This window comes from Apium graveolens, chromosome 9 (assembly GCF_009905375.1).
Source record: "Apium graveolens cultivar Ventura chromosome 9, ASM990537v1, whole genome shotgun sequence".
Taxonomy (NCBI): domain Eukaryota; kingdom Viridiplantae; phylum Streptophyta; class Magnoliopsida; order Apiales; family Apiaceae; genus Apium; species Apium graveolens.
The window spans coordinates 81504000-81516543 of record NC_133655.1 but is presented as its reverse complement, the minus strand read 5'-3'; the positions used below and the strand labels follow the sequence as shown (position 1 = coordinate 81516543).

General features: G+C 31.5%; 1 non-coding gene across 1 annotated transcript; it reads right to left on the bottom strand.

The window, feature by feature from the left end:
* Positions 1-12223: 12223 nt before the first annotated feature.
* LOC141688189 (small nucleolar RNA R71) lies at positions 12224-12330 on the bottom strand. Its single transcript, XR_012561649.1, has one exon. It is a non-coding gene; the product is annotated as a small nucleolar RNA R71 (small nucleolar RNA).
* Positions 12331-12544: the final 214 nt, after the last annotated feature.

The following is a 12544-nucleotide window of genomic DNA, read 5'->3' as shown; positions in this document are numbered from 1 at the left end:
TCAAAATTATTCTGAGAAACGATTTCTCATCAGACAAAATTAATCAATGATATAAGTTGTAAAAATCATAATTAATTCATACAAGCACATAAAATTCTGAAATTTTTACCACAGATCTATATGCATACAACCTAAGCTCTGATACCATTGTTGGATTTTAATCACAGCGGAGGCATGGTAAAACACTTTTACACATATAAAATCCAAATAAAAGCATATAAATCGTGGTAAAAACGTAGGGATCGATTACTAACCTTTAATATGCGATCCAAGAGCAACGATCGGAGATCCTTAGCAGCTGCTCCTCAAACGTGAAGCACTCCACCGGTATCCACCAAGAAAATGACATTAAGGAGGAGAAGGAGGTGGAGAGAATTAGGTTTTATAAAACTTTTGGGGTTTTTGGGTTAGAATAAAATAGAGTTTATAATAGTATATTTATAGGAAAAATTTTCTGCTGAAATTTTCCCATAAATATTATTATTATTATCCCATTTATTATTCTTATTAATAATTAAAACACCTTTTAATTATTAATCCTTTTTCTAAACACTTTAGAAATAATTCTCTCTCTTGATTTAATTTCCAAAAAATTAAATCCTTAATTAATAATATTAAGAAATTTTCTTAATTAATTTATAATCAATTAAATCTCATTTAATCAATTATTAAATTTGCCAATTAATTATTTATTTCACAGATAGATAATTATTTAGCCATTATTAATTAATTCATCCACCGTTAAATCATTCTCTTTTTATGGTGTGACCCTGTAGGTTCAATATTAAGCCGGTAGTAGAAATAAATAATAATAAAACTATTTTATCATTATTTATATAAATTCTCTAATTTATTAAATATGATTAATTAATTAATCATATTTATTCTACATCGTGAGGGATACTTCTCAGCATATCGCGACTATCCGGATAATACGAATTCACTGCTTAGAATACCAAGAACCTATTCAGTGAATAGTTACCGTACAATAAACTCCTTCTATCCTACAATGTCCTGATTAAATACAAGGCATGGATCTCGTGTCAAGCCTATCTAATTTAATCACTTGCTTACCATTTACTATGCTTAGTTCTATGCAAATTAGAAACTCCTTTCTAATTTCATTTACTCTGGACAGAGATTCCTGAATTAGCATAAGTGGATCAGCCTTGAACATTCGCTTCCTTCACTGGAAGGGGTAGATCGTTTATTGATCATACACTATCTTCGTGTACAAATTCCTATACCCAGTAGAGCCCTAATAATTGTCCCTGGAGACTAAGAACTAAACAAAAGCATAGTTCAGTGTACACTAGATGACTATGATGACCTCAAGTCTAAGGATACTTGTACAACTATCACTATGTGAACAACTGCTGACACGTGAGTGAACTCCATCAGTTGTTCAGCAGGGCGAGTCATGTTCAGTGAACTTATTCTATAATAAACACCTACATACTAGCTATAGTGTCACCACACAAATGTCTATGAGAACAGACATCCTTCATAATGAAGCAAGCATAGTATGTACCGATCTTTGCGGATTATTAATTACCAGTTAGTAATCCTACGACTAGGAACTATTTAAGTTTAGAGTTATCATCTTTTAGGTCTCACTATTATGATCTCATCATAATCCATAAAAAGCTTTACTCTAAACTATGGTATATCTTATTTAAACACTTAAATATATAAAGCCAGTAATAAAAACAAAACAAGTCTTTTATTAATATTAATGAAATCAAAACAGATTTTCAATAAGTTCATAAGAACCAAAGTCTTCCACTTGAGTTGGTAAATGACCTAGGCATGCAACGCTAAATCACTTAAATTCTTGCACAAAACATACAAATATAACTTGAAGAAAGGTAGGAGGGTTAGATTACACTAAGATCTTGAAAAATTGAATGAAATTTGAGTGTGTGTGTGTGTGTGTGTGTTTATTTTAGTTCGGCCGAGAGAGGAAGAAGAGAGAGAGAAGGGGAGAAAATAGTAGCTTGATTGAGTGGTTAATCTCCAAAAATGGTTCACTTGATGTGGTTTTGTATTTTTATGAGCTACTTAGATAGTGGAGCGGGTAATTACCAAACTATCCTTCTACCAAAATAACCAAGTTTTTGCATGCATGGCTATTCTAGTAAATTGTTTAATAGAAAGAAGTTTGGGTTGGAAATGACTTTGGCACCCCTCTCTCATTTTGGATGTTCAAATGCATGCAAGGGCAAATGGCTAATCAACAAATTTTTATTCATAATTCTAAATATCATTTAAAAGAAAGACTTTTATAAATAAAAATAAAATTCTATATATTACAAGAATTATACTATAAAATAGCTTGGAATTTTAGAAATTTTATAAAATCACTTTTATAATTTTAGAGAAAATATATTTTTGAAAAGTAAATTTCATCAACTTATAAAAATCTTGAAAATCACACACAAAATTCCAGATAAAACACTTTGCTCATTGATTTATAATAATCTGCTATATTTGGTCGCATAAACATTTAATTGACACATATTCATGCAAGCTTACAATAATTACACACAAATATCCCAATACAACTCAATTACAAGTACTTAAATACCGGTCCCAACATATAGTGTATACATAATAATATAAATATTTCTGTTGCTGGGATTCAAACCTGAGAGCTTTAGTATTGTATAAATAATAATATAAATATTTACTGCTGGCGGGGTTCGAACCTGGAAGTTTGAGTACTCTATATTTTTTTAGTATTTGAATCTAATGGTCCTCATCACTTGATTAAAAAGATCCGATGGTCATAAATGGGGATAACCAAACCAACCAAAAAAAAGCATACCAAATTATACCCCATTCCAGTTATTATAGTATAGTATAGATACGAACAACACAATTTTAAAAATATTTATTTTAGACATTTTGTTTTATGATGGGCATACAATAATTACAAAATTTTATAAATTTAGCTAGTTGTCATTTGCTTTCATTTCTTAATAAATGTGGACTCCCTGAATTCACTAACAACTCCAGCAATCAATATTAAGTAAATTTATAGATTATAAATTTTAATTCTCAACATGTGTCTATGAAACATACTAGACAAACCCTATTTTAAAAATAGAATCCTTAAAGCACATGTTAAGAACAATTAATTACGTCTGTTTCTGTGATGTAATAGCCCGCACTTCCGGATTATTAATTCTAAATCAAAACAAAATACAATTTATAATCCAAAATCTATTACAATGGTGATAATATGAAAGTGCAGCTAACGGAAGTCCAGAAGTTAATATACTCAAGTTTTAAGTCTGCGAACTCCAATGCTATCCAACTCAAACTCTTAGACAAAACCTGAAATATTAAAAGAATGAGCTACGAAGCCCAGCAAGCAACTACCGTCCAACGACTCAAAATAATATTTTTAAGTTATTCGAAAACACAATTTAAACATGCTTGACACATAACACAGATCACACAAAATCGCACATACATACGATAACAAGGTGAACAAAGATGCACATGATATAATCAATAACCATCAAAGCGAAGCACGTGAAACATTCTATAATTCACATAATTAAAATTCTTAGTCATTTAATAAATCCTAATAACACATTCTTATCTTTAGTCCCACAGTCCTAAATCACACCTTATGCCACACTTTGCCAGTGACCGACATCTTATACTTTATGCCACACTTCCTAAGTGACTGGGTTCTAATTCTTATTCGATGAGGGGCTAGTTTACGTCCCTCGTCAAGTGGTCCACACACATACACACCTTATTTATAACCTGCTTATAACAATATTAAAGATAATAATAATATACAGTGACCCTACTTACCAACTACCATGGACCGTAACAGGTTAAAGTATGTACACAAGCCACACACACACACTTATATTACAAACATCCAAATCCCAACTATTCAAACTTAAAACTGAATATTAAACATTATTACAAACTTTACAAACTTAAACTATCCCAAAAGCTGTCAGCTAGCTTAACTCGATCAACCTGGACCCCTAGCTCTCGCACTGGATTGGGGATCCTCACTACCAACAGGTTCCTTCTTAACTGGAGAAGAACATAAACAACATCACACAAATGAGCTAACTAGCCCAGCAAGTCACATTGACAATACTGAGAATATAATGATCAAGTGAAATGATTTGAGGTATCAAGTGAATAATGAATAATGATTCAGAATTGCTAATTATATTTTTATTTAAAAATCAAGGTTAGGCTGCTGATCAGTCACGCACTAAACCCGAGCAAGGCACACAGCTCTGCTCTATTTACTGGATCCAAGGCACACATTGGCCTAACTTGACCACCAATCTGGTCTGACCACGAAACTGGTCCACAATTTTATAAAACAATCCAATTCTATCATAATAACAGAATAAGCAATGTAAAGCAATAAACAAAATCATAAACAATAGTGGATTTCCAATCATGAGATGGTTTCAATCTTCACAAGGAAACAATATAGCAATTTCAAAGAATGGCTATCAGGTGGTGAAAGAATTGGATAACAAAAGAATCAAACTTGCAAGGTTATAAGGATTTGGTCTTTCAAAGCATAAGGTACAATGGTTTGAATATGTAAGCAATCTTGATTCAGTGTTTGGTATTTAGTTTATTTGTATTTGTAGAGTAATATCGTATATTTGTGGTTCGTATTCGGGGATTCAATAATCAATGGTTTAGAAAGAATAAGGTTTACGGCTCAAGGATCAATAACTGGAATCAAGGTTTAGGGTTCAGTGCCTCAAAGCACTTGCAATATAAAACAGAACTATCAATTATCTAAAATATATCTCGAGAAGGTTCAGGGTTCAGAACACTTGCCTGATATTAGCTTGCTATACTTCACTAACTTCCAATCATAATCTCCTATTCCTCGACTACTTGCTTCCCTTTTCTACGCCTTGCCTCTTCTGCTCACATATCATAAGTATCTATCAATACTCAACTCACATGATTCTATTCGGTATACACTTCTGTCTACCTTTCGTTTTACCCAAACCCGATTAACGGATTAAAAATTATGCTAAGAACATGTAAACACTGAAAATATAAACCGACAGTCAAACAAACAAGTCACATATACACATAGCACGTCAACAATCAATGAAATTTCATTTATAAGGAAGTTGCGGGTCATAAACAGCATTTCGGGTATTTAATATGATTTTTAAAACATTTTTCGGAGTCAAAACGGGTCGTTGGATCAATTTTAAAGCAATAAACAAAGGTTCAGTTAGCCAAATCTGGCTTCAAAATAATTTTATAATAATTATCGAGCCTTGAAAACAATTTAAAATAATATTTTAAAGCTCAAAACTATTTTTCAGAATTTTTCAATCAATTTAAAATAATTAAATCAAATTAAATAATCAATTAAAGTCAATTAATAAATAATTAAACTAATTAATCAATTACTATTTAAATTAATTAATTAATTAATCAATTAATTATTAATTTAAATTAATTAAAATTAATTAATTAAGTAATTTAGATTTATTTTTGAATTAAAAATGAATTTTAGACTTAAAATAAATGATTTTTGAAATTTAAAATAATTAAAACTATTTTTAAAATCATTTTATAGAAAGAAATCCTATTTTTGAAAATAAATAAAACAGAAATCAAATTTTTATAAGTTTTTAAAACGTTAGGGACTAAATTGTAAATTTCTGAAAACTAGGGGAACTAGACATCAATTTTGTCGTCTTCCCCATTCCACTTCGCCGGCGGACGACCGGGAAGCCATTAACGGCGACCCGCCGCCGCGCAAACTCACTGGAATCACGCCTCACAGCCAGAACCACCCCAAACTGTGCAGATTTATTCCTTTTACTGGCAGCAACTATGTTATGCAATCATATCTCACAAAACGGTAGTAACTTGGCCGGATTTTAGCCGAGAAATGAAGAACACCGGCGAACTTTCAAATCACAACCACGGTCACTACAAGCAACGTCGATTAGAAAGGTATATATGAATCGGTTGCAAATTTCAAGGGGAACAAAACTTACCCCTCTAGAACATCTACAAATCCCTAAATAAGAAATCCCCAAATTCAGTCAAGAACATTCAAACGAATTATAAACCCTAATTTTAAAATTCGAAAATTAAACTCAATTTTGAACATGTTATTGAACTCCAAATCAGTCATATAATATATCAAAATCATCAGGAAGAAAATTTCTACAACATGCAATCATCAAATCATCCAAAAAATCATTCGAACAAAAATTCATAATTTTAACCATAATAATTCGAAAATAAAGAAAAATATAGAAATTAAACCTTGATTTCTGCAGTAAAACGAGTTCTGGAATCTGAAACTACACTCCAAATCCTTCGTTTGGTTACTCCAACTTTCCCAACCGATTTCAATAACACCTTGAAACTGTAGTTTGATTCTCAGAAGGTTTTATGAAATTAGGGTTTTTCTCTGGAAAATTCTATAATTACTGTTTACAAATGATTTTCGGTGCGAAATAAAATACGGTAAAGGCTATTTATATTTACGGAAAATTAGTATCCCGTTGGATCATTCTGGATATAAAATAGTACGTTTATTTATAAAAACAGATCCAAACGGTACCGGTTTTCGGGATAATTATCCAAATCTGTACAATTTGTACTACGGTTTTGATATCAGCGCCTGGTTACACGTATTACGAGGTGATAATTATAATAGTTTAATAAAAAGATCTCGTTTATCGAAAATACAAGTATTATTGATTTACCTAAATGAATTTTGTATCGAAAATATTATGTCGGGACCCGCACAGGACAAACCGTACGCCGGATCGAAAAAGTCGAAACATGGAAAATGCTCGGAATATTGCAATTAGGTTAGGAAGGTGTTCTTGGAAGAGTTTCAGGTTATAAAAACGTAAAAACGAGTGAAGTCGGCTGGTTCCCAATTATATAAAATAGTTTATAATTACTCGGAAAAAAAAATTATTAAATCAATAAATTTCTTATAAAATCATAAATCATCATAAAAATAAATAGGAAGATATGATAATTATCTATATTTTATTTTGGACATAAAAAATTAAAATACTCAATTTATATTATTTTTAAACATCCAAACACATATACCACTTAACAAATAATTCACAGAATAAATATTGAATATGCATAATATTTATTTATTAGCAAAAATAATTACACGATATATCCGAGATATTACAATAATTCACATATACGATCATTAGCAACCCATCAAACACGAAACATCTAAAATCTCGATCTTTTCCGCGATTCTGATTCTGATCATATCCTTATTTAGCCTTTTTGACCCTCTAAACGACGATATCTTGTAAAACACGAGCATAAAAGTTGTAGAGAACAAAAAGACCTTTCTGAAAAGCCCAAAAAAACTAATTCCGACTTACGATGAATTTTCTACGAATTTTATAAGACTGCTGATTTTTGTGTAAAAGAACCCTACGAATTTTGATATTAAAAAAGAAGAAGATGAATATGATGTATTTATAACGATACAAAACCCTATATCTTAACCTACAAATTATCTATTTTAGAATCTGATCCAAATTTTAGGCCCATTACTCTAATTCAATTTTAAATCCTAATTTTTATTTGATTTTTATCAATTTATTCTGTTATTCTATTATTAATCTAATTTTAAAAATTACGGGATATTACATGTAACAATTTAACAAACCATTCCAACTGTTTAGTAAATGTGATGAAATAATTTGTTTTTTTCTTCATTTGTTATGTTTTTTTCTTTTAGGCCTCCATATTTTTTTATTTATACACTGTTTATTATTTATCATTTTTTACTTTACAATTTAAAGAAACTAAGTATATCATTTATGGTAAACAGAGACACATTTAATTAGTTTTACATTAACTATTTTTAAATTGGTACTTAAATATTATAAAAGGATTTAATTTTTCATTTTAAGTAAATTAAGTCAAAATAAAAACATATTTTATTATATTTTTCTTATTATATAAAAAGTAATTTGTGGGTTTGGAAGCATTAATGATATTTTACTTTTATGTAGTAAAATATGTATTTTTAAAAAATATTTTCATGTTCATTAAATTATAGATATCTCAGAATCATTCAAATATATTGATATTTTTATGTATTTAAAAATAAATAAATAAAAAGATTAACATAAAAATGTGCAATAAAATGTAAAAATAATTCTCAGCAGCCGATTGTAATTTGCAATGATAAAAATCAACAGTGTAGGATACATAACCTCGGTATATATGAAAATTTAGTGGCGTATCATAGATACTCAACTTTATGCTGAGAAAGAGGTATGTTTAACGAGGCTTAACATGTGCCTTAAGGGGCACAGAACGGTCATCCCGAAATAGAAAAGGTTCCTGATAGGCTATAGAATACTGAAGCACACAAAAATGAAGAACGGTACATATCCGAGGAGGATTACAAATAAACACTTAACATAATTCGGACAACATAATAAGGCCGAAACTCAATGTATCCGGATGTCACAAAGCATTTGGAGGCGGATAAACATTGAAGAAAGAATCAATCTCATAGTTACTAAATCATTTATGGTAAAGACATGTGTCATAGCTCCTCTAAAAGGCTGATATGGTAGAACGAATATTCTGTCACATACCTCAAATGATGAAGGAAATGATTACTTATCACTATAACACGTTCCATCCGCATGTTTTCACACGTGAAGAGGACGCTTACAAGTATTCATCATTCGGTACCTCGATCACGTGTATGTCATCTGTGCACTCCACATGTCCTTCCGTTCTGCAAAAAAACATACAAGATTATAAGGTAGCACCTAATTATTGACATATAAATAGACCAATGACTAAAGTGTTGGGGCTAACTTCAATTTTACACACACTCATATACACATAAATACACTCTCTATGCTTTATTTTCTTCTCCAAGACTTCATTCTCATTCTCATGTCATATGTGACGCGAGGCCTCCGCCCGCATTCGACATTATTTTACAGGAGTTCACATCGGCAGTTTTACCGTATCCCGATATTCTGACGAGGATCATAGGAGAAGGATGAGATATGACCGACGGATTGTTATCATTTCCTATTCATATACATGTGTTTCCATAATTAAAATATAGTACTTGTCAATTGAATTTGTTTTAGTATTTATTATATTTTTTAGAGAAAAATATATACTCAATGATTCTTTAGGAAAACAAATAATGTGTCAAATTTAAACGAGTTCAAATCGTTGCCAATGCTTAGTTACAATGTAGCTCTTAATAATTTTGGACATGGACAAAAATATTTGTCTGTTAGTTGTTTTTAAATAAATAACATATTATTATTATTATTATTATTATTATTATTATTATTATTATCATTATTATTATTACTAGCTTATAACCCGTACGATGCATAGTTTTTTAAAATTTATCTTTTTTAGTTTTTTAATTTTTTAAAATATATTTTAATTTTTTTAATATACATATATATCATTCTTTTAATGTTGTTGCAAAATTGTCTTAATTTTTGATAGTTTCTTGTAATATTGTTGTAAGGAACATGTATTTATTGATTAATATACGGAGAAGGTATTGAATTACAACTATATATAGTACAAAATCTAAATATATTATATCTATTATTGTATCATTGTATCATATTTTGGTATTTGAATAGTAGTAGAATAATGTAATCCTTTAATATTTATGATTAAAATCTGTAATCATATTCTATTTAAGATTGCATTATGACATTGTATCGTAATTGGTGTTTAAATAGTATTAGAACAATGTAATATTTTTCTATTTATGATTATATTAAGAATATATTTATTCTAATAAGATATAATCTTAATCGTCTATTTTTAATTATATCAGATCAACGATTGAGGTTGTTTTGAAGGTACATGACCAAAATTTTTATAACAAGTCTCTTAGCTTATTATATATAAAGATATGATTAAAAATACATCTTATCAAAAAAGTGTACAATGTAAAAGAGAACAAAATATAGGGCGAGAAAGATTCAGTATGCCAGTTAGTTTATTACCCTATAAACAATTATTGGTTAAGGGGTCATTATTTAAGAATAAATAGTGGAAATTGATTAAAGGAAACTGATAAGTGGCATTTTATACCACTTAGAACATCTTATAATGGCTTGAATTGATATCTTGAAATCAAGTATTTTGTGTATTTGATGCATTTTTCTAGTGTTTGTGCATTTCAGGATATTACTTGTGTTTGAGGGGAGATTTCATCAGGAATAAGCCTAAGGGAGTGCTTGGCATTGCAAGTGGGAAGTTAGGAGCAGAACGCAGCAGAAAACGGGAGCAAAATAAGCATTTTTCCACTAAGGTGCTGGGCGCCAACTCAGCCTTGCTGGGCGACCGCTCAGGAAGCTGGGCGCCCGCTCAGGATTGATGGGCGGCCGCTCAGGGGCGTAAAATTAAACACTGATTTTTAGAGTTCTATTTCTGTTGGACTTCTGACTTCTGAGATGGCTGGGTCTTGTGGGGCTTCTATATAATTAGTTTCAGAGACGTTTCACAAAAGGAATCGTGGTATCAATCAAGGAGCAAGGAGAGAAGGAAGAAGACCGTTTTAGCACATTGCAACGAAGAAGAGGAAGCAGAGTTTTCTTGTGATTCTTTTATTCGTTGTATCAGTGGATGCTAGTTTTCTTTACTTTAAACCTTATTACTCTTGTGACGTACTCTGGTTTTAATAATTATTTTTATTAGTTATTCTTTTATGTTAATATCATGTTTTCATATGAACCCATAGTGACGATGAGTTCTATCATGGGCTAATCATGATCATGGGGTCGTAACGGATTTACTATGGAATTATTTAGTTAGTTTTTAATACCTTAGTGTGTGATGATTGTATGATATCTAGTATAGGTTGCGCTTATTCATCTAATGTGCGTCGCGAACATATAAGATAGGGTGTTAATCTCTTATGAGGCGAAAGTGGATCTTGAGGTTTAGAACTTGCCATGCTAGCATAGGTTCATGTATGTGTATGCATGATTAGTGGGTAACTCTAACTGTTTTACTTGCCCTATGTAATCATGAGGAATAACTAGTGTTTAAATTGTTATGTTGTCAAATTATGTAGACATTTAGGGTCTCAACATAATTGATGCCTATTCAACTTCTATCTTAATTGTGGATGTTTGGTAGAATGGTATTAGTACAACGAAAGTTGGCTTTTATTAGTTTCGTGTTGTTCGATTAATATCATCACCGTTACATGCTAAGGGTAATAACAATAACTATTGAAGGAAGTAGTAATGAAGTTATGATCTCTTGTGTGTTTAATATTGTTAATTCAAGTATCAATTAAGTGTTTAATTCTCGTAGTTAATTGTAGTTAATAATTAATTAATCAAATCTAAGTGTTAGTGTCTTGACATTGAGAAGTAATCATACATTGGTGAGTAAGTGTTAATTGAACTTAATTAGTCTGAGTCTCTGTGGGAACGAACTAGAAATTATTCTATATTACTTGCGAATGTGTATACTTGCGTGAGTTATTAGCGCGTGTTTTGTGCCTAACAAGTTTTTGGCGACGCTGTCGGGGACTCGGTGTATTTGTTTAGTTTATGTACTTACCATCAGTCGTCATTAGGACTCATTGATTAAGATGTGTTACTTATTGTTTTCGGTTTTGTTTCAGGTACTTTAGCGAGCGTTTATGCAAACACGTTCTCGTACTCGCAAGAGGACTTTAGATATGGCTGAGGAGACAGACTCAGTTCTTGATATTCCGGAGAAGATAGATTTTGAAGATTCGGATAAGGAGAGTGAGCAGAAAGAACCAGTAATCATGGGTGATCGTATAGTTCCGGCAGATCCAACTCTTATGGACTTTTCTCGACCTAAAATTGATGACATTCAGTCAAGCATCCTTTATCCGGCTATTCAGGCTAACACTTTCGAAATCAAGCCGGGCACTATTCAGATGGTGCAGAATTCTGTTTCTTTCGGAGGTGCTGCGACTGAAGACCCCAACATGCACATCAGGAATTTTGTCAAGATCTGTAGTACTTTCAAATATAATGGTGTGACTGATGAGGCTATCAAGCTGAGGCTTTTTCCATTCTCTCTGAGGGATAAAGCTAAGGACTGGTTACATTCTGAACCAGCTGGGTCCATCACTACTTGGCAAGATCTTGCGCAAAAGTTTCTGGTGAAGTTCTATCCAATGGCAAAGACTGCAGCTATGAGGAGTGCTCTTACTCAGTTTACGCAGCAACCAACAGAATCTATGTATGAAGCTTGGGAGCTCTACAAGGAGATGTTGAGAAAGTGTCCACATCATGGTATGCCTGAGTGGATGGTGATTACTGGTTTCTATAATGGTTTGGGGGCCCTATCTCGGCCCATGCTCGATGCAGCAGCTGGAGGCGCTTTGTGGGGCAAAAGCTATACTGAGGCTTATAATCTTATTGAAACTATGGTTGCAAATGAGCATCAAAACCCAACTCAAAGGATGATGCCTGGGAAGGTAACAGGTATTCTGGAAATCGATGCAGCTACA